The 20,790-nt window shown below is 44.3% G+C and overlaps 1 protein-coding gene across 1 annotated transcript in view; it reads left to right on the top strand.

The window, feature by feature from the left end:
- LOC124716672 overlaps positions 1 to 20,790 on the top strand; it is a 380,414-nt gene that overhangs the window by 134,245 nt on the left and 225,379 nt on the right. The window contains exon 3 of the mRNA XM_047243209.1: positions 12,124 to 12,164. The gene's annotated coding sequence lies outside the window, so the exon portion shown is untranslated. The remainder of the gene's footprint in view (positions 1 to 12,123; positions 12,165 to 20,790) is intronic.

Raw genomic sequence — 20,790 nt, 5'->3', positions numbered from 1 at the left:
GGAGGACTCGAACCTCCGCCGGGACCAGCCGCACAGTCCATGTCTGCAGCGCCTGAGACTGCTCGGCTAATCCCGCGCGGCTGTGTGAGTTACTCGAAGACTTCTTAAATAATAGAATGCCTTGACGGCGAGTGTTTATCATAGACGTATAATCCAGGAGTGCCCCAAGGCAGTGTGATAGGATCGCCGTTCGCCGTTGATTTGGCGGCCAGGGAGGGCAAGATTCTGCGGTTGTTTGCTGTTGTGTACGGTAAGGTGTCGATGCTGAGTGACTGTGGAAAGATACAAGACAACTTTTTTAGTCGGTGTAATGAATGTCAGCTAGCTGTAACTGTGGAAAAATGTAAGTTAATGTGAATGAGTAGGAAGAAGAAACCTGTGATGCCTGGATACAATGTTGGTCGTGTCATACTTCACACATCCAAAACGTTAAAATATCTAGGCATAACATTGCAAAGCGGTATGAAATGGAAAGAGCATACGAGAATTGTTGTAGAGAAGGCGAATGGTCGACTTCGGTTCATTGGAAGAATTTTAGGAGAGAGTGGTTCACCTGTAAAGGAGACCGCATGTAGGACGCTGGTGCGACATATTCTTGAGTGCTGCTCGAATGTTTGGGATCCGTACCAGGTCGGATTGAAGGAAGACATCGAAGCAGTTCTGAGGCGGGATGTTAGATTTGCAAGTAGGTATTACGGAGATGCTTCGGGAACTCAAATATGAATCTCTGGAGGCGACGTTTTTTTCGAGAAACCCTATTGATAAAATATAGAGAACCTGCATTTGAAGATGACTGCCAAAGCATTCTACTGCCGCCAACATACATTGTGCGTAAGAACCACGAAGATAAGAAACAAGAAATTAGGGTTCATAGGGAGACATTCATACAGTCGTTTTTCCCTCGATGTTTTTACGAGTGGAACAGGAAAGGAAATGATTATTAGTGGTGCAGGGTACGTTCTGCCACGCTTCGTACTGTGGCTTGCGAAGTATCTATGTTTATGTGGATGTATATGTTGATAGAAGGTTGCTTATTTCCTACAAGTTTCATCCTCCTTCGACGTAGTTGTAGGAACTCTTAAGGTTCGGTAGCAGCCCTTTCGGTCACTTCACCGTCCTAAACACCTGAAACCGCTTGCATCGTGGTAGTCTGAGACCATACCTCTCGATCCTCAGCGATAGGTTTGTTCTTAAATCTTGACGTCGTGTCCTAGACACAAAGAAAAAGAAACATTTTTTTATGTGGCCAGTACCATCCGACTTTTGAATATCCAGTACTACCCAACTGACAGTGAACATTAAAACATGGTGCAAACAAAAGCAGTTCCATTATTACAATACAATAAAAATGGTTCAAATGGCTCTGAGCACTATGGGACTTAATATGGGAGGTCATCAGTCCCCTAGAACTTAGAACTACTTAAACCTAACTAACCTAAGGACATACATGCCCGAGGCAAGATTCGAACCAGCGAACGTAGCGGTCGCGCGGTTCCAGACTGAAGCACCTAGACCCCCTTGGCCACAACGGCCGGCTACATAAGGTTACTTACATATTGAATATTAATATCTTTAACAGAATAGGTGTATAATTAAAATTATAGCGTTCACCAACTTCGACGTTCAGAAACAAATGAATCTTAGCTATGGTGGAAACTCAAGAGCTCAAGTTCTATCCAACGGTCAAGTTATTCCAGGCACTGTATTCGTCTGCTGTCCAGCAGTAAGCCCAAGAAACACAAAGTGTTCACTACTTCCCATCCGCGCACACTAACTGCCTTTCCCCTAAAAACAAATAAACATTCAACTTGATGAGATGAAATGGTTCGCTGAAGAGATTCAGTCCAAATTCGTGCCCCAAAACTGCCCAAACAGAGCTTAAATTCCACTTCCTCTTTGGCGGACCGCTAAACTCTAGTTTCCTTTGCTTCTGGCTTTCTGCTGCTCATGTGCTCTTTATAAATGTAAAGTAAGAATGGATGTGGAACAGTACAAACAAGCAAAAAAGGATGAAATTCATTGCAGAGGGTCTTTTCCACATGACAAGAAAGTCATAGAAATAATGAAAATTTTGAACTGACAGGCTCACAGAAACAGAGCCCCATTGCCCAGAGTAAAATTTTCTGGTAAATATTAAGTAACGGTTTCGAGTAACGAATGTAGAAGCGTCTCCAAATCGCTGTTACTGTTTCCGTAGGGGCGTTAAGGATAATATTTTATTTATCGCGATAATTCTTAGTGCAAATGAACTGGGTGCATATCGTCAGACAAGGGTAGGGCATGTTTCATAATTCACAATAACAAAAGATTGTTTCTTATTCGGGAGAATAGAGAGGGGGGGGGGGGGGGAGAGGGGAGAAGCGGTAGTGTGTCTTCTTGGCAAACGTAAAATTCTGGGTTTATATGCCAGCTCATAGACAGCAAAAATTTGTAAACGCATCGTCTTCTAACTTTCCTTAAACTGTGCTCTTTCTAATCTAATATCAGTTTCATGTGTAATCAAGCAATTATAATTAAAATAAATAAAAAAAGCAACGAGTGCCAAGAAGTCAACACGCGGGAAGAATTGACCAAAATATTTTTTGAGCTTACGACATACGACAATAATATGCAACACGCAAGGGGTTTAAAAAGGCAAGGGGCGGAGGTGAGCAATCATCTCTCCGATGGTGTAATTTCTCGGCGAAGATTTGATGACTAGCTGCACAAAATGTGGTTTAAGAAGGCAGGAGCGTTTAAAATTTAATTTCTGTTTTCATTTTCGTCGTTGTGTTAGATTACTGTTACTGCTCAGTTTATTAGAATAAAAATCCATTTGTGATCTCCCTGCATCAGGAAAAATAAAAACAAGCGACTTTCAGATATTATTGTTAAAAACATTTCACCTTACAGAATCGCGTGTACACTACCTCACAGCAGTTTTGTTTCTGGTGTTAATTTATCGCCTTAAAAAATAATGAAATTATGGTGTTTCTAGCATAGGTGATAGAATAATGAAATTTTACTCAGTGAACATCCAATAAAAATCTCATGAAGCGAAACCATCCTGTAGATGTGAATTGAGAGTTTGCCTTCTTTTTATCAGTTTGAACGTTTACCTTGAGCTAATTTAAGCAGTAACCTCGCTCTTTGGCATAACAGGTGGTGTCTGGAGCAAGTCAGCTTAAAGCACACACGCTCACGTGTGCTCGTTGCTAATTTGCCGTAGATGTACAGCCGTGAGTCTGCAAAGGTGCATTTCAACCAGTGGCCTTGTGAAAGTTTCGTTCGTTTCAACATCTCCCAGTCTGCTATGACCCCAGTGTCAGCTTTTTTTCTGTATTTTTGTATGTCGTCCACTCAGAAGCAGTCTCCTGATCTGCGATGTGTACAAGAAGTTTAACATATTGAAAACGAGAGCCTTTCAGTCGTTATGGATGCGTTTGTAACTTTATTTCTTTCTTACACAGTGCGGCATCGTGGATCAATTTTCACATTACTAGTCACATGGCATTTCATTTAGTTATTTTACTGTATATTCTTGGGTAACAGAAGGGATACTGAATTTAATTGATGAAAGGAGAAAACATAAAAAATGCAGTAAATGAAGCAGGCAAAAAGGAATACAACGTGTCAAAAATGAGATCGACAGGAAGTGCAAAATGGCTAAGCAGGGACGGCTAGAGAACAAATGTAAGGATGTAGAGGCGCATATCACTAGGGGTAAGATAGATACAGCCTACATGAAAATTAAAGAGACCTCTGGAGAAACGAGAACCACTTGCATGAGTTTTAAGAGCTCAGATGGAAACCCAGTTCTAAGCAAAGAAGGGAAAGCAGAAAGGTGGAAGGAGTATATAGAGGGCCTATAGAAGAGCGATGTTCTTGAGGACAATATTATATAAATGGAAGAGAATGTAGACGAAGATGCAATGGGAGATAAGATACTGCGTGAAGAGTTTGTCAGAGCACTGAAAGACCTAAGTCGAAACAAGGCCCCGGGAGTAGACAACATTCCATTGGAACTACTGACGGCCTTGGGAGAGCCAGTCCTGACAAAACTCTACTATCTGGTGAGTAAAATGTATGAGACAGGCGAAATACTCTCAGACTTCAAGAAGAATATAATAATCCGAATCCCAAAGAAAGCAGGTGTTGACAGATGTGAACATTACCGAACTATCAGATTATAAGCCACGGCTGCAAAATACTATCGCGAATGCTTTACAGATGAATGGAAAAGCTGGTACAAGCCGACCTCGGGGAAGATCAGTTTGGATTCCGTAGAAATGTTAAAACACGTGAGGTAGTGCTGACCATACGACTTATCTTAGAAAATAGATTTAAGAAAGGCAAACCTACGTCTCTAGCATTTGTAGACTTAGAGAAAGTTTTTGACAATGTTGACTAGAAAACTCCCTTTCAAATTCTGAAGGTGGCGGAGGTAAAATACAGGGAGCGAAAGGCTATTTACAATTTGTACAGAAACCAGATGGCAGTTATAAGAGTCGAGGGACATGAAAGGGAAGCAGTGGTTTGGAATGGAGTGAGACAGGGTTATAGTCTATCCCCGAAGTTATTCAATGTGTATATTGAGCAAGCAGTAGAGGAAACAAAAGAAAAATTCGGAGTAGGTATTAAAATCCATGGAGAAGAAATAAAAACTTTGAGGTTCGCCGATGACATTGTAATTCTGTCAGAGACACCAAAGGACCTGGAAGAGTAGCTGAATGGAATGGACAGTGTTTTGATACGAGAATATAAGATGAACATCAACAAAAGCAAAACGAGGATAATGGAATGTAGTCGAATTAAATCGGGTGATGCTGCGGGAATTAGATTAGGAAGGGAGACGCTTAAAGTTGTAAAGGAGTTTTGCTATTTGGGGAGCAAAATAACTGAGGATGGTCGAAGTAGAGAGGATATAAAATGTAGACTGGCAATGGCAAGGAAAGCGTTTCTGAAGAAGAGAAATTTGTTAACATCGAGTATAGATTTAAGTGTCAGGAAGTCGTTTCTGAAAGTATTTGTATGGAGTGTAGCCATGCATGAAAGTGAAACGTGGACGATAAATAGTTTAGACAAGAAGAGAATAGAAGCTTTCGAAATGTGGTGTTACAAAAGAATGCTGAAGTTAGATGGGTAGATCATATAACTAATGAGGAGGTGTTGAATAAGACTGGGGAGAAGAGAAGTTTGTGGCACAACTTGACTAGAAGAAGGGGTCGGTTGGTAGGGCATATTGTGAGGCATCAAGGGTTCACCAGTTTAGTATTGGAGGACAGCGTGGAGTGTAAAAATCGTAGAGGGAGACCAAGAAATGAATACACTAAAGAGATTCAGAAGGATGTAGGTTGCAGTAGGTACTGGCAGATGAAGCAGCTTCCACAGGATAGAGTAGCATGGAGAGCTGCATCAAACCAGTCTCTGGACTGAAGACCACAACAACAACAACAACAACAACTACTGTATATCAATTTTAATTGGTTTTAAAAATCCAAAAATTTCGAAACTTTTTTGCATATATTCGAACAACTTTTACATACTTCAGATTCTCGTCACAGATGTACAGCATCAGTACATTAAAAATACGATAGATTCACACACATTACTGCAGTTATTTAGATCGTCATTACTAAAAACACTTACGTATGCAGTTTTAAATTTTATGGAAAAAATTAGTTAATGTGGACTAATAAAATTTCGAGAATACATTGTCTAGGTAACATATTTAAGTGATTAACATTCCAAGAACACAGGTCAGTGTAAGCGTCAGATAAGCCATTGCAAATGTGAAACGGTAGTACATTAATAACCGGTGTTGAATCCAAGCATGTAAACGTGCATGCATTGTGCTGTACGGGCGCCGGATGTCAGTTTGTGGGAAGGAATTCCATGCGAATTGCATCTGGTCGGGCAATACAGGCACGGATAACGCTGTTCGTGGATGGCTCTGGAGTTGTTGTCCGAAGATGTCCCATATGTGCTCGATTGGAGACAGGTCTGGTGATCGAGCAGACCAAAGTAACAGGTCGACACTCGGCACAGCATGTTGGGATACAACAGCGGAATTCGGACGAGCGCTATCCTGTTGGAAAACACCGCCTGTAATGCTGTTCATGAAGGCAGTACAAGAGGTCGAATTACGAGATTGACGTACAGTTCTGTAGTCGTGTTGCGTGAGGTAACCACGAGATTTCTCTTTCTGTCACGCGAAATGGTTCCCAGGCCCTCACGGCAGTGGGTAAGTCCAGTGTGTCTACCACGCAGACATATTGGGTGCAGGTAGTAAACTGGTCCCCTTCTAACCAACACACGGCGATGACCGAGGCAGAACCAGCTTTCATCACAAGCACGACAGACCTCCACGCTGCCCTCCGATGAGCTGTCACTCGACACCACTGAAGTCGCAGATGGCTGTGGTTTGCGGTTGGTGGAATGCACGCTGTCCTTGAAGTAACTGATTTGAAACAGTTCCTTGTCTCACTGGGATTCAATTTCAATTGAAACTGGTTGGAATCGTCACTGTGGTGCCAAGTGGTGCTCAGATTGCCGCTGGAGATGCAGTACCAGAAGACGCTGGTCTTCCATTTCTGCAGTGCCAGGTGGGCGTCCGCAGCCCGCTGTCCTTGGGGTCATGCATTTTCTTGATCATCTCTGCCAATAATCATGCACAGTGGCTACATTCCTGCCAGCTCTTTGTGCAATATCGCAGAAGGAACATCGAGCTTCTCGTAGCCCTAGTACACGACCTCGCCCAAACTCAGTTGTCAGGTGACTATAATTTCGCACCTTACAAGAACTCACCCACATACTTTGCCGTGATCTACAAACAATTAGGTATCATGTGATAGGTTGTACATCACATATATGAATATATAAAGGACACTGACATTGTCACGTACATCTTGTAAATAAATGTTAACGCTTATTGCACGAAAGGTGACAGAGTGTCTTTATAATAAACACGGCGTAATGAATGATTGCCTATACTAGTAGAGGTTGGAATGCCAGTGGAGATGAAACGGCAGGCAGAACTCAAGCTCTGGGCGAAAGGTCCGCACAGGTGTTGGTCCTGCTGAAACACAGGGAGTAGGGGAAGGACGTCTTAGCACCTAAGCACTGAAGCATAGTAGAGTTGCGACCGACCGGTGTTGTAGCCGAACCGGAAGGATTATACTTCGGAAACTACGGTAATCTTGGACGCAGGTGAGAGGAACAAAGAAGCGACACCTCGAAAACCACGCAGGCTGGATTATTTCCAAGGATTTCTACCCAGAATCGTACCATTGTAAGAGTATAGGCTTTTCCTTGCAAAGTGCACGACAAAAGACTAAAGTATGGTTGGTCGGCATTCGGAAGAATCTGTAGAGAGGGAGAATATTCCGTGGTTTCGGGAATATGATTCGTTTTTGGAATTACGAGGGTGGGGAGCCGAGCCTTGCTGGGACGCCAGCGCTGGAGAGACGTGGTCTTCCGTTGTGAGCACCCGTGTCTGACGGTCGCTCGATATCAGCTTTGTTGATACGGACGGACTTGCTGTCTTTGCTCTGAGGAGAGTTTGTAGTTAGGCAACGTTCAGTAATTGAGAGCACTTCCTCCGCCTATACTTACGTTGAGACGTTATCTGAACTCCGTCCTTCTGGCTGGGAGTTAGCGTTTCTCGTCTGTAGAACACCGAGAGGAGAAGGCAGTATTAGTGTATTAGTCAGAGGACCGCCTTCTGCCGTCCTAGTGTTTGAAAGAGTTTGTTTGTGGCTGGAGTTCTTCCATCGTCGCAGACAATTACTAGAACCATCACTTGGACGCACCGGACGCAGTACATACGGTGATATCGTAAATTGCTTCGGCTTATTAGTGCTATAAAAGCTAAACGGCTGTGATGACGTTAGTTTAATTCCACCGAGGTTCCACACCACCGTAGATCATCTCTGAAAGTAGTGTCTTCTTGTGCTTGGTATATATATGATGTCAGTCATTTTGTGTTATAGATATTAGACCGCACAGTCATAGTAAGGGGCAGAGTTAGGCAACTGATTAGTAATTTTACTTAGGAAATGTTAACTTTGTAATCTAATTTTTTTTTATTTTGCAGTAATTATATAAGCAGGAACAACGTTTATCATTTAGCAGGATTAGTTGCCTTCATTATTCATTTATGTTTAGATTGTAATTTACAAAATTATGAGATCCGAAGATCTGCTTCAGGGGGTAGTCAGACAGGGCCAGATCTGCATTTTACCGTTTATTATTTTCCGTTGCCATATTGATTTTACACCAGCCTGGAGTAGCATCTTGGACAGTGAGTTGTTGATAATGACGTCTTTGTCGCCTTAACGGCATCCCTGATTAATATCAACTCAGCACGTCCAGTCTGAGGTAACTAGCGCTCACGACCGTTCAGCGAGCACTTAAAACGAAGCCGGCCGGGGTGGCCGAGCGGTTCTAGGCACCACAGTCTGCAACCGCGCGACCACTACGGTCGCAGGTTCGAATCCTGCCTCGGGCATGGCTATGTGTGATGTCCTTAGGTTAGTTAGGTTTAAGTAGTTCTAGGGGACTGATGACCTCAGATGTTAAGCCCCATAGTGCTCAGAGCCATTTGAACGATTCCGCGTTCCGAGACTGTTAATGCCCGTAGTGCGGCCATAGTCACGTGCGAAACCTTTCCACATGCGTCACCTGAGTGCAAATAATAGCTTCAGAAACACACTACCGTTTTATACCTTCTGCAAGCGATACTACTGCCATCTGTGTATGTCCATATCCTTGTCCAACGGCTTTTGTCACCTAATTGCATAAAACGTAAGCTTTCCTTTTGTTGTCTTCTGTTTTCACACCAGACTGGTCAACGAGGGACTAGGTTGAAACCTACGACCCACTCAGTGATTCTGCGTAGGTACCGAATTTTCCCTGGTTACCGGAAAGATTTTTTGCTTAAGTATGACTGCGGTTGTGTGTTCCGCCACACAATTTTTTTACAGTCACACGAATTGCTGATAAAGTTGGTGTATCAAAATTTGCCCATGCTATATTTAACGAAATGTGCAGCAGTCTCTGCCTCATATGAAGATAGTAAGTCTTCTCCAAGGAACAGATATCATTGGTGACCGTGCAGCTTTTTCTAGAATAGTTGATAATTAATCCAAACCCTCAGCTGCCGATAGGTGTTGTTGAACTAACTCAATGAGGACAGCTGAAAATGTGTGCCCCGACCGGAACTCGAATTCAGGATCTCCTGCTTACATGGAAGACGCTCTATCGATCTGAACCACGGAGTGCACAGATGAATAGCGTCTCTGCAGAGACTTATACCTTGCACGCTTCCCGTGAGACCCACATTCCCAACTGCCCACAAATCTACATTCGTAATATTTGCCCATCCACTCATTACTCGCGCCAACGATTCCGGTAATAGTTCGGGCAACCTGTGCACATTCCCACAGATGAAGGTCAATGGCCGAATAGCCTTTAACTATACAGGGTGAGTCACCTAACATTACCGCTGGATATATTTCGTAAACCACATCAAATACTGACGAATCGATTCCACAGACCGAACGTGAGGAGGGGGGCTAGTGTAATTGGTTAATACAAACCATAAAAAAATGCACGGAAGTATGGTTTTTAACACAAACCTACGTTTTTTTTAAATGGAACCACGTTAGTTTTGTTAGCACATCTGAACATATAAACAAATACGTAACCAGTGCCGTTTGTTGCATTGTAAATTGTTAATTACATCCGGAGATATTGAAACCTAAAGTTGACGCTTGAATACCACTCCTCCGCTGTTCGACCGTGTGTATCGGAGAGCACCGAATTACGTAGGGATCCAAAGGGATCGGTGATGGACCTTAGGTACAGAAGAGACTGGAACAGCACATTACGTCCACATGCTAACACCTTTTTATTGGTCTTTTTCACTGACGCACATGTACATTACCATGAGGGGTGAGGTACACGTACACACGTGGTTTCCCTTTTCAATTACGGAGTGGAATAGAGTGTGTCCCGACATGTCAGGCCAATAGATGTTCAATGTGGTGGCCATCATTTCCTGCACACAATTGCAATCTCTGGCGTAATGAATGTCGTACACGCCGCAGTACATCTGGTGTAATGTCGCCGCAGGCTGCCACAATACGTTGTTTCATATCCTCTGGGGTTGTAGGCACATCACGGTACACATTCTCCTTTAACGTACCCCACAGAAAGAAGTCCAGAGGTGTAAGATCAGGAGAACGGGCTGGCCAGTTTATGCGTCCTCCACTTCCTATGAAACGCCCGTCGAACGTGTACCTCACCCCTCATGGTAATGTACATGTGCGTCAGTGAAAAAGACCAATAAAAAGGTGTTAGCAAGTGGACGTAATGTGCTGTTCCAGTCTCTTCTGTACCTAAGGTCCATCACCGTTCCCTTTGGATCCCTACGTAATTCGGTGCTCTCCGATACGCACGATCGAACATCGGAGGAGTGGTACTCAAGCGTCAACTTTAGGTTACAATATCTCCGGATGTAATTAACATTTTACAGTGCAACAAACGGCACTGATTACGTATTTGTTTATATGTTTAGATGTGCTAACAAAACTAACGGGGTTCCATTTAAAAAAACGTAGGTTTGTGTTAAAAAACATACTTCCGTAGCCGGCCGCGGTGGTCTCGCGGTTCTAGGCGCGCAGTCCGGAACCGTGCGACTGCTTCGGTCGCAGGTTCGAATCCTGCCTCGGGCATGGATGTGTGTGATGTCCTTAGGTTAGTTGGGTTTAAGTAGTTCTAAGTTCTAGTGGACTGATAACCCCAGCAGTTGAGTCCCATAGTGCTCAGAGCCATTTGAACCATTTGAGCCATACTTCCGTGCATTTTTTTATGGTTTGTATTAACCAATTACACTAGCCCCCCTCCTCACGATCGGTCTGTGGAATCGATTCGTCAGTATTTGATGTGGTTTACGAAATATATCCAGCGGTAATGTTAGGTGACTCACACTGTATATGAAGATAGTAACTGTTATCAAAAGAACAGATACCAGTGATGACCGTGCAGTTTCCATAGAATAAATGACACACCTGTCGGCAGCTGAGTGTTTGGATTATTATTTATTCTAGAGAAGCTGCACGGTCATCAGTGGTATCTGTTCCTTTGAGAACAGTTACTATCTTGATATATGTAGTTAAATGGCTACCCGGCCATTGACCTTCATCTGTGCGAATGCGCACAGGTTGCCCGAACTCTTACGGGAATCGTCGCGTTATTTGGCGCGAGTAATGAGTGGAAAGGCAAATGTCTATTAGTAACATTACGAATGTAGGTTGTGGACAGTTGGGAATGTGGGTCTCACGGGGAGCTACAAGGGATAAGTCCCTGCAGTCGCGCTATTCATCTGTGTCCTCGGTGGCTCAGATGGATAGAGAGTCTGCCATGTAAGCAGGAGATCCCGGGTTCGAGTCCCGGTCGGGGCACACATTTTCAGCATGTCCCCATTGAGGTGTATCAACACCACCTGCGGCAACTGAGGATTTGGATAAGTTACCATTTAGTCTCTGCTTGCTTAGCACTTTCCGAATACTGTTTCTACATTTCGATGGTTTCTTTTGTGTCCTAAACCAATTATTCGGCTTAAAATCACCAGAACGCGATCTACCATCCGTTAAAACTTTGCCCATATTTCCTCTACGTCCATCACACTGGAAGTAAATCATGTCCATTTATTTTGCAAGTGGGATGTTGACAACTGCTTATCTTCTCTGTCCAGTAAAAATCAGCCTGTGTGTGTGTGTGTGTGTTGGTTGTCATTCATATTCATCAACCTGTGTAGTCTGTAGGCTTGCAAGAAAAGTAATGTTTCGTCTTGTAGTGTGCCTTCGCATAATTATACAGGTTACAATTGAGAGGAAACCAGTTTACCTTCTTTTTTAACTTAATTTCATTTTTTATATTGTACAGCTAAGAAAACTGGTAGTATCAGTCAAGTGCCTGAGAATAAGGCATTTAAAAATATTCGCTGCTTGTAACAGAAACTAAGGACACGTTTAAAGTACAAGTGTACACCGGATAACAGCAAATGCTGACGTGCAAATTACAATATGACTTCACAATGCCGCGAATGTACTAACTGTTTACGTTTTGTCTTTGTTCCAGGTTGTCAGTCCTCACCGGAGTAGCTGGAGAGTTTTCATCAGGTGAGCACATATTTCCAGCAACTTTTATTGATTATTTATCAAGTAATCGTGATGCTAGTAATTCAGGGGGATACCACCTCGAGTTAGAAATAGCAAAGGATGAGATCTTATTTGAATGTTTTAGAAGCAAGCTAAATGCACAGAATAAAATATATACATGATTACACGACAATCTTAGTTATATGTACATAGATTATAAAAAGTAAATCAACAAGACAAAGGAAATGACGAAATCTACATTCAGACACCATTTGTCTAAAACTGAGGCACGTCTGGGGCGCTGTCTTGCACCGAGCATGAGACCGGGCAGAGAGGCCACTGGCGCATACGGCTAATTGTTTGTTCTCGGCTACTCACGCACTTGCTGTACTTTATTAGACACCCAGAAGCGTCTTTAAAAAATAATTAGTTATTCACATGTTGTTGCTCAAGCTCTAATTCGTTTGATGAATGATAAATGTTTTTCTTGTTACTTGATGCTGAAAATTTAAAACGGAAGAAGATTTTCGAAATGCTGAGGAGAGGAGGAGAGGAATAGAAAAACAGATTACAGCTGTCCACACACAGAACGGGAGAGTGGTAACACAGACTATATCGACTAAAACTAGCACCGCTTTTAATTCGTGAAAAGTTCAAGATAATGAAAACGAGGTTTTCGGAAAAGGGGCCGGTAATTTTATATCAACTGAAGACAGTTTGTATTTAAAATGGAACGATGTTATTGTTTTAATGGCAGTGGAAAGCTCTTGGAACTTTCCGCAAAAACGTCCCAGGAATGTGAAGTTAACAGGGAACGCAGTCGGTATCGGTTACTGCGGTTGACCAGCGCCATGGGGCTGAGGGGAAGGGCGGGGGAACCTCTCCTGCCAGACTGTCTGTGATCAACATTAGGTGACCAGTATAGCACACTGGGTTCTACGAGTCAAAATGGCTCTGAGCACTATGGGACTTAACATCTATGGTTATCAGTCCCCTAGAACTAAGAACTACTTGAACCTAACTAACCTAAGGACAACACACATTCATCACGAGGCAGAGAAAATCCCTGACCCCGCCGGGAATCGAACCTGGGAACCCGGGCGCGGGAAGCAAGAACGCTACCGCACGACCACGAGCTGCGGACTCTACGAGTCAAAAATCCATCGATCCGTCACATAATGCACAAAGTATTCCGAATGAAGCAAACACAGAACTAATTTGTTATTAATAGTTTGTCACCGAAAGAGTTATAAGCACCATTGTGCCTTCTTCAGTGCCACAGTTTATTTAAATTGTTGATATTAAATTACATCTGTATTGAGTGTGAGGTCTACTTTTCACTCTGTGTGAACACTTAGTTGCAGTATCTTCATTCATATTCCAAACACAAGAAACGTTACAGCAAATGTTAAACACGATTAAATTGTTGCACATTGATCCGCAGTCTCGGTATATTTTTCGTTCGTTAGGGGCTGTAGAATTTGCAGTTGATGTTCGTTAATTTAGAATTTATAGTTATTATCAAGTAACATTCAGATGACGTCTATGTGCCATGTCCCAACAGACCCAACAAATAAGTCCGCCAACCCGTATGCCGGACAACCTTATGGACATTAAAATGAGCTGTATCAATCACGAACACGAGGTTTATAATACTCGTGGGAGATCTACGTACGTATTTGCCACCCAACTACTGAGAATCCATATCATTCCACTAATGAATGTCAACTTATTCTCTCGATATCGATCTGTGACTTACGGCTGCTCATTTCTGTACGAAATGTTTAGGAAGATGTCGGAATCACCCTCTGTATAGTAGCGTCATCGGCGAAATGCGTCGAGCTCTTTCGACGTTATCCGCTAGGTAATTTATATACATTGCAAACTGGTCCTGTTACGTACTCCATGGAGTAAGTTTGCGTCTGAATATTTCTATCCGTCAAGGATGACAAGCTGCGTTGTATAGAGTCTCCCCAATCCATTCATGAAGCCTTTGTGATATTATCCTTCCCTTTACCACATCCCATCCAGGTCCGTCCGCATACACCTCCATGCTGTTCACCTAGACCGCAGATTCGTCTGGACCTTTCGCATGACCCTAAGGACTCCGCTGACACTTACTCTCGTTTCTTGACGTGTTCCGGGGCTCTGAAGTCGTTTACACCGACGGCTCGATGGCTGATGGTAATGTTGGCTTCGCCTACGTCCACAGAAGCCATTTTGAACAGCATTCTTTGCCCGATGCTGCAGTGTATTCACTGCCGAGCTGGTAGACATCTCTCATGCCCCGGGGAATCGTTTCTTCTGTGTACTGACTCCTTGAGCAGCCTACAAGCTATCGTCAGTGCTTCTCACGCCATCCTGTACTTCCCAGCCCATTTAGTCGATGGTTTCAAGCGTTAGTTGAGCAATATGAGGTCGTGCGTTGTCTTGCTGGAGAATCACACCTCTCCTCTAGGGACCACCACGTCTCGCTCTCATGTTTTGTTTCAAAGCAAATCGGAGTAGTACTGGCTGCTCATTCTACGCTGCTGTTCGAGATAATCAAAAAAACTGGACCTTCAGAATCCCAAAACACCGTCAACATGAGTGTTCCTGCCGATGCTTAGGTTTTGAATTTTTTCTTGGCAGGTGAGTTGGTGTGCTTCCACTCCGTGCTTTGTCTTTTAGATTCTGGCTCATAATAGTGAACCCAAGTTTCATCACAAATTAAAATTTTATCGAGGAAGTCCTCACTTTCTCTTCCATAACGTTCCTTTAATTCGTTTCCTTGTGTAGCCGCGTCAACTCCTCTGGGACCCAACTTGCACATGTTTTGCGGTACTTCAGCTTGTTACGAATGATGTTATGAAATGTACCAGTACTAACTTGAACCTTATCAACTGTCATTTTCACAGTCACAAGGTGGTCGGTACGAATAATGCCATGAATTCAAGTGAGGGCGTTGAAACTGCAACTGGTTGGCCAGAGCGGTTTTCATCAGTCACTGAGTCGCGATCATTTTTTAACTGCTCTACCCATTTGTAAAAATTTGCACGATGCATACAAGCTTCACCATCAACTTTAGACATTCTACACTATATATTCAATGGTTTCTCTTCACCAAGTAAAAAACGAATAACAGAAAGTTTTTGAAGTAATGTGGACGTTTCAAGCTGACTCGCTACATCCAAATGTATTTTTGACGTTGTAAACAAAACGACGTTGATACATCAGCTGATCAGGGCTCATCCCAGTGATGCCAACTTAAGGCCATAAAAGTACCAAACTTGCACGACCAACAGATTTTTCCCCAGTCAATTTATCTCTTTAATGATTGAATTACCCTCGTAGATCATCGTCCAGTGCTGACTTAGACTGGGAACGCCGTATAGTGAACTTTTAGAAGTGAACAGCATATTCTTATGTACTGTGAAGTTTATCTACGATTATTTGCATTTAGCCATTGGGGGACATTTTTGTATTATATTAGAAGCAGTGATGCGGACTCGTATTTCAACTAGTCACAAAATTAAGTAAATATTTTTAACTCATTTGTGTGACTTTGTTACTAATTTGTTGTAGTGTTGTAGAATCTTCGTTCTGTTACCTGATTCTGGGGCGTAGCTGTGTAATAGTGGGAGGGAGAAACTGCGTTACGGGTGTACTGCACCAGAAGCCGTTTCACGAACTCAGCAACTCGGCCTCCACAGCAGTAGCGACGAGGCCTTTACAAAACAGGCGACAAGTGTTCACAAAAATTTGAGTATGTTGATTGGTTAACAACACGAACCTCTGAATACCAATCCATTCTGTGAAAACCGCACATCGATAATACTCTACTGCCCATTAAAATTGCTACACCAAGAAGAAATTCAGATGATAAACGGGTATTCATTGGGCAAATATATTATACTAGAACTGACATGTGATTACATTTTCACGCAATTTGGGTACATAGATCCTGGGAAATCAGTACCCAGAACAACCACCTCTGGCCGTAATAACGGCCTTGATACGCCTGGGCATTGAGTCAAACAGAGCTTGGATGGCGTGTACAGGTACAGCTGCACATGCAGCTTCAACACGATGCCACAGTTCATCAAGAGTAGTCACTGGCGTATTGTGACGAGCCAGTTGCTCGGCCACAATTAACCAGGCGTTTTCAGTTGGTGAGAGATCTGGAGAATGTGCTGGCCACGGCAGCAGTCGAACATTTTCTGCATACAGAAAGGCCCGTACAGGACCTGCAACATGCGGTCCTGCATTTTCCTGCTGAAATCAAGGGTAGAGCCACGGGTCGTAACACATCTGAAGTGTAACGTCCACTGTTCAAAGTGCCGTCAATACGAACAAGAGGTGACCGAGACGTCTAACCAATGGCACCCCATACCATCACGCCGGGTGATTCGCCAATATGGCGATGACGAATGCGCGCTTCCAATGTGCGTTCACCGCGATGTCGCCAAAGACGAATGCGACCATCATGATGCTGTAAACAGAACCTGGATTCATCCAAAAAAATGACTTTTGCCATTCGTGCATCCAGGTTCGTCGTCGAGTACTCCACTGCAGGCGCTCCTGTGTGTGATGCTGCGTCAAGGGTAACCACAGTCGTGGTCTCCAAGCTGATAGTCCGTGCTGCTGCAAACGTCGTCGAACTGTTAGTGCAGATGGTTGTTGTCTTTCAAACGCCCCCATCTGTCGACTCAGGGATCGAGACGTGGCTGCACGATCCGTTACAGCCATGCGGATAAGATGCCTTTCATCTCGACTGCTAGTGATACGAAGCCGTTGGGATCAAGCACGGCGTTGCGTATTACCCTCCTGAACCCACGGACTCCATATTCTGCTAACAGTCATTGAATCTCGACCAAAGCGAGCAGCAATGTCGCGATACGATGAACCGTAATCGCGATAGGCTACAATCCGACATTTATCAAAGTCGGAAACGTGATGGTACGCTTTTCTCCTGCTTACATGAGGCATCACAACAACATTTCACCAGGCAACATCGGTCAAGTGCTGTTTGTGTATGAGAAATGGGTTGGAAACTTTCCTCGTGTCAGCACGTTGTAGGTGTCGCCACCGGCGCCAACATTATTTAAATGCTCTGAAAAGCTAATTGTTTGCATATCGCAGCATCTTCTTCCTGTCGGTGAAATTACGCGCCTGTAGCACGTCATCTTCGTGGTGTAGCAATTTTAATGGCCAGTAGTGTACTTCCGATTTCCGCATTATTTGCGGTGCAAGTTTTAGGTGATTCTGTCTGTATAAGGAATAGGAGTGGACCGAAAATCGACCCTTGTGGAACTTCCTTTGTAAATTTTTTTTCCGGTCACTAAAATTATCTGGATTACCGATGTTGTCTGCTCTTTGTAAGCGGATGGAACAGGAATAATCCCTAATGCAAGCAGAATGGGAAGTACCTTATGCCATTCACGTCTCAGTGGTTATCAGATTGCAGATGTAGATTTGTCACCCGGCAAGAACAATGGCGACAGACGTACAGGGAGAGAGAGAGAGAATCGACGCAACGCTGGCCGGCTTTAGCGGACGCGTGCCTGGCATGCATGCCGGCGCGCTGTGAAAGTCAACAGCGGCAGCTAACGCGGCGTTCACGGCGCTGGGATTTGCGCAGCACATATTTGCGTGTTTGCCCGGCCGCGCCGCGCCGCGCCTCGCCTGCGACCGCCGCCTGTAACGGTGTCCCGCAGCGCCGGCTAACTGTGCGTGCGGCCGTCATCTCAGACTCCAGCAGCCACCAGCCACCCGCCGGCCTACGGAGCACCGCCACGTTGCTGACACTCCGACACTTTACACACGAAACTGCAGCTTCCCTGCACTGGCATCCGTGATACCGAGTGAATGCAGCTCCACTGAGCACTCCACAGTATTCATCAACCAGTATGTCTACTGACAAGGGAACCTCCCCATCGCACCCCCCTCAGATTTAGTTATAAGTTGGCACAGTGGATAGGCCTTGATAAACTGAACACAGATCAATTGAGAAAACAGGAAGAAGTTGTGTGGAACTACGAAAAAAATAAGCAAAATATACAAACTTATTCCATGCACACGATAGGCAACATCATTGATAGTGTGAGGTCAGGAGCGCCGTGGTCCCGTGGTAGCGTGAGCAGCTGCAGAACGAGAGGTTCTTGGTTCAAGTCTTCCCTCGACTGAAAATTTTACTTTCTTTATTTTTGCATAGTTATTATCTGTCCGTTCGTTCATTGACATCTCTGTTCACTGTAATAAGTTTAGTGTCTGTGTTTTGCGACCGCACCGCAAAACCGTGCGATTAGTAGACGAAAGGACGTGCCTCTCCAATGGGAACCGAAAACATTTGATCGCAAGGTCATAGGTCAACCGATTCCTCCACAGGAAAACACATCTGATATATTCTATACGACACTGGTGACGGCATGTGCGTCACATGACAGGAATATGTTGTCGACCCACCTAACTTGTACACTTGGCGAATGGGTAAAAAGATTCTTCTACCTTGCCCGATTTAGGTTTTCTTGTGGATGTGATAATCACTCCCAAAAAAGTGATTAAAACATAAGAGTTTGTCACATAAACTGAAAATAAAGAATTAAACTTTTCACTCGATGGAAGATTTGAACCAAGGACCTTTCGTTCCGCAGCTGCTCACGTTACCACGCGACCACGGCGCTCCTGCCTCCCCATCCTCCTTAATGTTTCCTATCTTGCCTTGAACTACTCAGTTTGTATATTTTGCTTATTTTTTCATAGTTCCACACAACTTCTTCCTGTTTTCTCGATTGATCTGTGTTGTTTTTCAAGGCCTATCCACTGTGCCAACTTATATCTAAATCTGAGGGGGGTGCGATGGGGAGGTTCCCTTGTGAGTAGTAGGGGTGGTCAGAAGATTTTCATTATCACATAGAAAAAAATGACACTGCAACCTTGAATCTTGGTGTTAGTCGTTCAGTCTACATCTTCACCATAGTATACAGTCACGACACACACTGCTGTGAAAATTGTTACCGTCTGACAGTAGGAGCGACACTAGCGCCCCTGGCGGCGACAAAACTAACCGTAGGATTAATGTTTCTTTTTAATTATTTTCCTCGTTAATTAACCTGATAATTATACATTTTTGCGTTCCAACCTTTGGTAAATTGTGAAAAAACATGAATGGTTGTGAAATCCGAGGAGCGTAGGGGACGATGCGGGAGACCCGCACCGGTGTACTAGGCAAGGTCCTAGTGGAGATGGTTTGCCGGCCGGAGTGGCCGAGCGGTTCTAGGCGCTACAGTCTGGAACCGCGCGACCGCTACGGTCGCAGGTTCGAATCCTACCTCGGGCATGGATGTGTGTGCTGTCCTTAGGTTGGTTAGTTTTAAGTAGTTCTAAGTTCTAGGGGACTGATGACCACAGCAGTTGAGTCCCATAGTGCTCAGAGCCATTTGAACCATTTGGAGATGGTTTGCCATTGCCTTCCTCCAAGTGAAATAAGTGGACACATCAAAAAAAGTCTTACATCACCTCGGTTCCGAGAGTTCCGGTACCTGTACAGAAAATTGGAGTACAGAGCAACATAAGCATCATTTCCGCTCTTTTTATTGCTCATGAAAACCACACATTGTATGATGTACCACCGTACAGCGAGACCTTCAGAGGTGGTGCTCCACACATTGGTACCTCTAATACGCAGTAGCGCTTACTCTTTCATTAGTGCATGCCTCTATTCGTCGTCGCATACTATCCAAAAGTTCATGAAGGCACTGTTCGTCCGCATTGTCCCACTTCTCAACGGCGATTCGGCGTAGATCACTGAGAATGGTTGGTGGGTCACGTCGTCCATAAACAGCCCTTTTCAGTCTATCCCACCCATGTTCATAGGGCTCATGTCCGGAGAACATTCTGGCCACTATAATCGAGCGATGTCGTTATCCTGAAGGAAGACATTCACAAGATGTGCACGATGGGGGCGCGAATTGTCGTCCATGAACACAAATGTATCACCAATATGCTGCAGGCATGGTTCCACTATCGGTCGGAGGATGGCATTCACGTATCGTAAAGCAGTTACGGCACCTTCCATGACAATCAGCGGCGTACGTCGGCCCCACATAATTCTACCCCAAAACAGCAGGGAACCTCCACCTTGCTGCAGTCGCTGGACAGTGTGTCTAAGGCGTTCAGCCTGACCGGGTTGCGTTCGAATACGTTTCCGACGATTGCCTGGTTCACGGCATATGCCACACTCACCGCTGAAGAGAACGTGATGCCAATCCTGAGCGGTCCATTCGAAATGTTGTTGCGCCCATCAGTAACGCGCTGTACGGTGTCATGGTTGCGTAGATGGACCTCGACATATAAGTTAGGAGTGGAGTTTCGCATTATGCAACCTCCTGCACACAGTTTGAGTCGTAACACGACTTCCTGTGGCTGCTCGAAAAGCATTATTTAACATGGTGGCGTTGCTTTCAGGGTTCCTCCGAGATATAATCCGTAGGAAGCGGCCATCCACTGCAGTAGTAGCCCTTGGGTGGCCCGAGCGAGGCATGTCATCGACAGTTCCTGTCTCTCTGTATCTCCTCCATCTCCGAACAACATCGCTTTGGTTCACTCAGAGACGCCTGGACACTTCCCTTCTTGACAGCCCTTTCTGGCACCAAGTAACAATGTGGAC

This window comes from Schistocerca piceifrons, chromosome 9 (genome assembly GCF_021461385.2).
Source record: "Schistocerca piceifrons isolate TAMUIC-IGC-003096 chromosome 9, iqSchPice1.1, whole genome shotgun sequence".
Taxonomy (NCBI): domain Eukaryota; kingdom Metazoa; phylum Arthropoda; class Insecta; order Orthoptera; family Acrididae; genus Schistocerca; species Schistocerca piceifrons.
The sequence above is the reverse complement of the archived record's forward strand: the minus strand, read 5'-3'. Positions and strand labels throughout refer to the sequence as shown.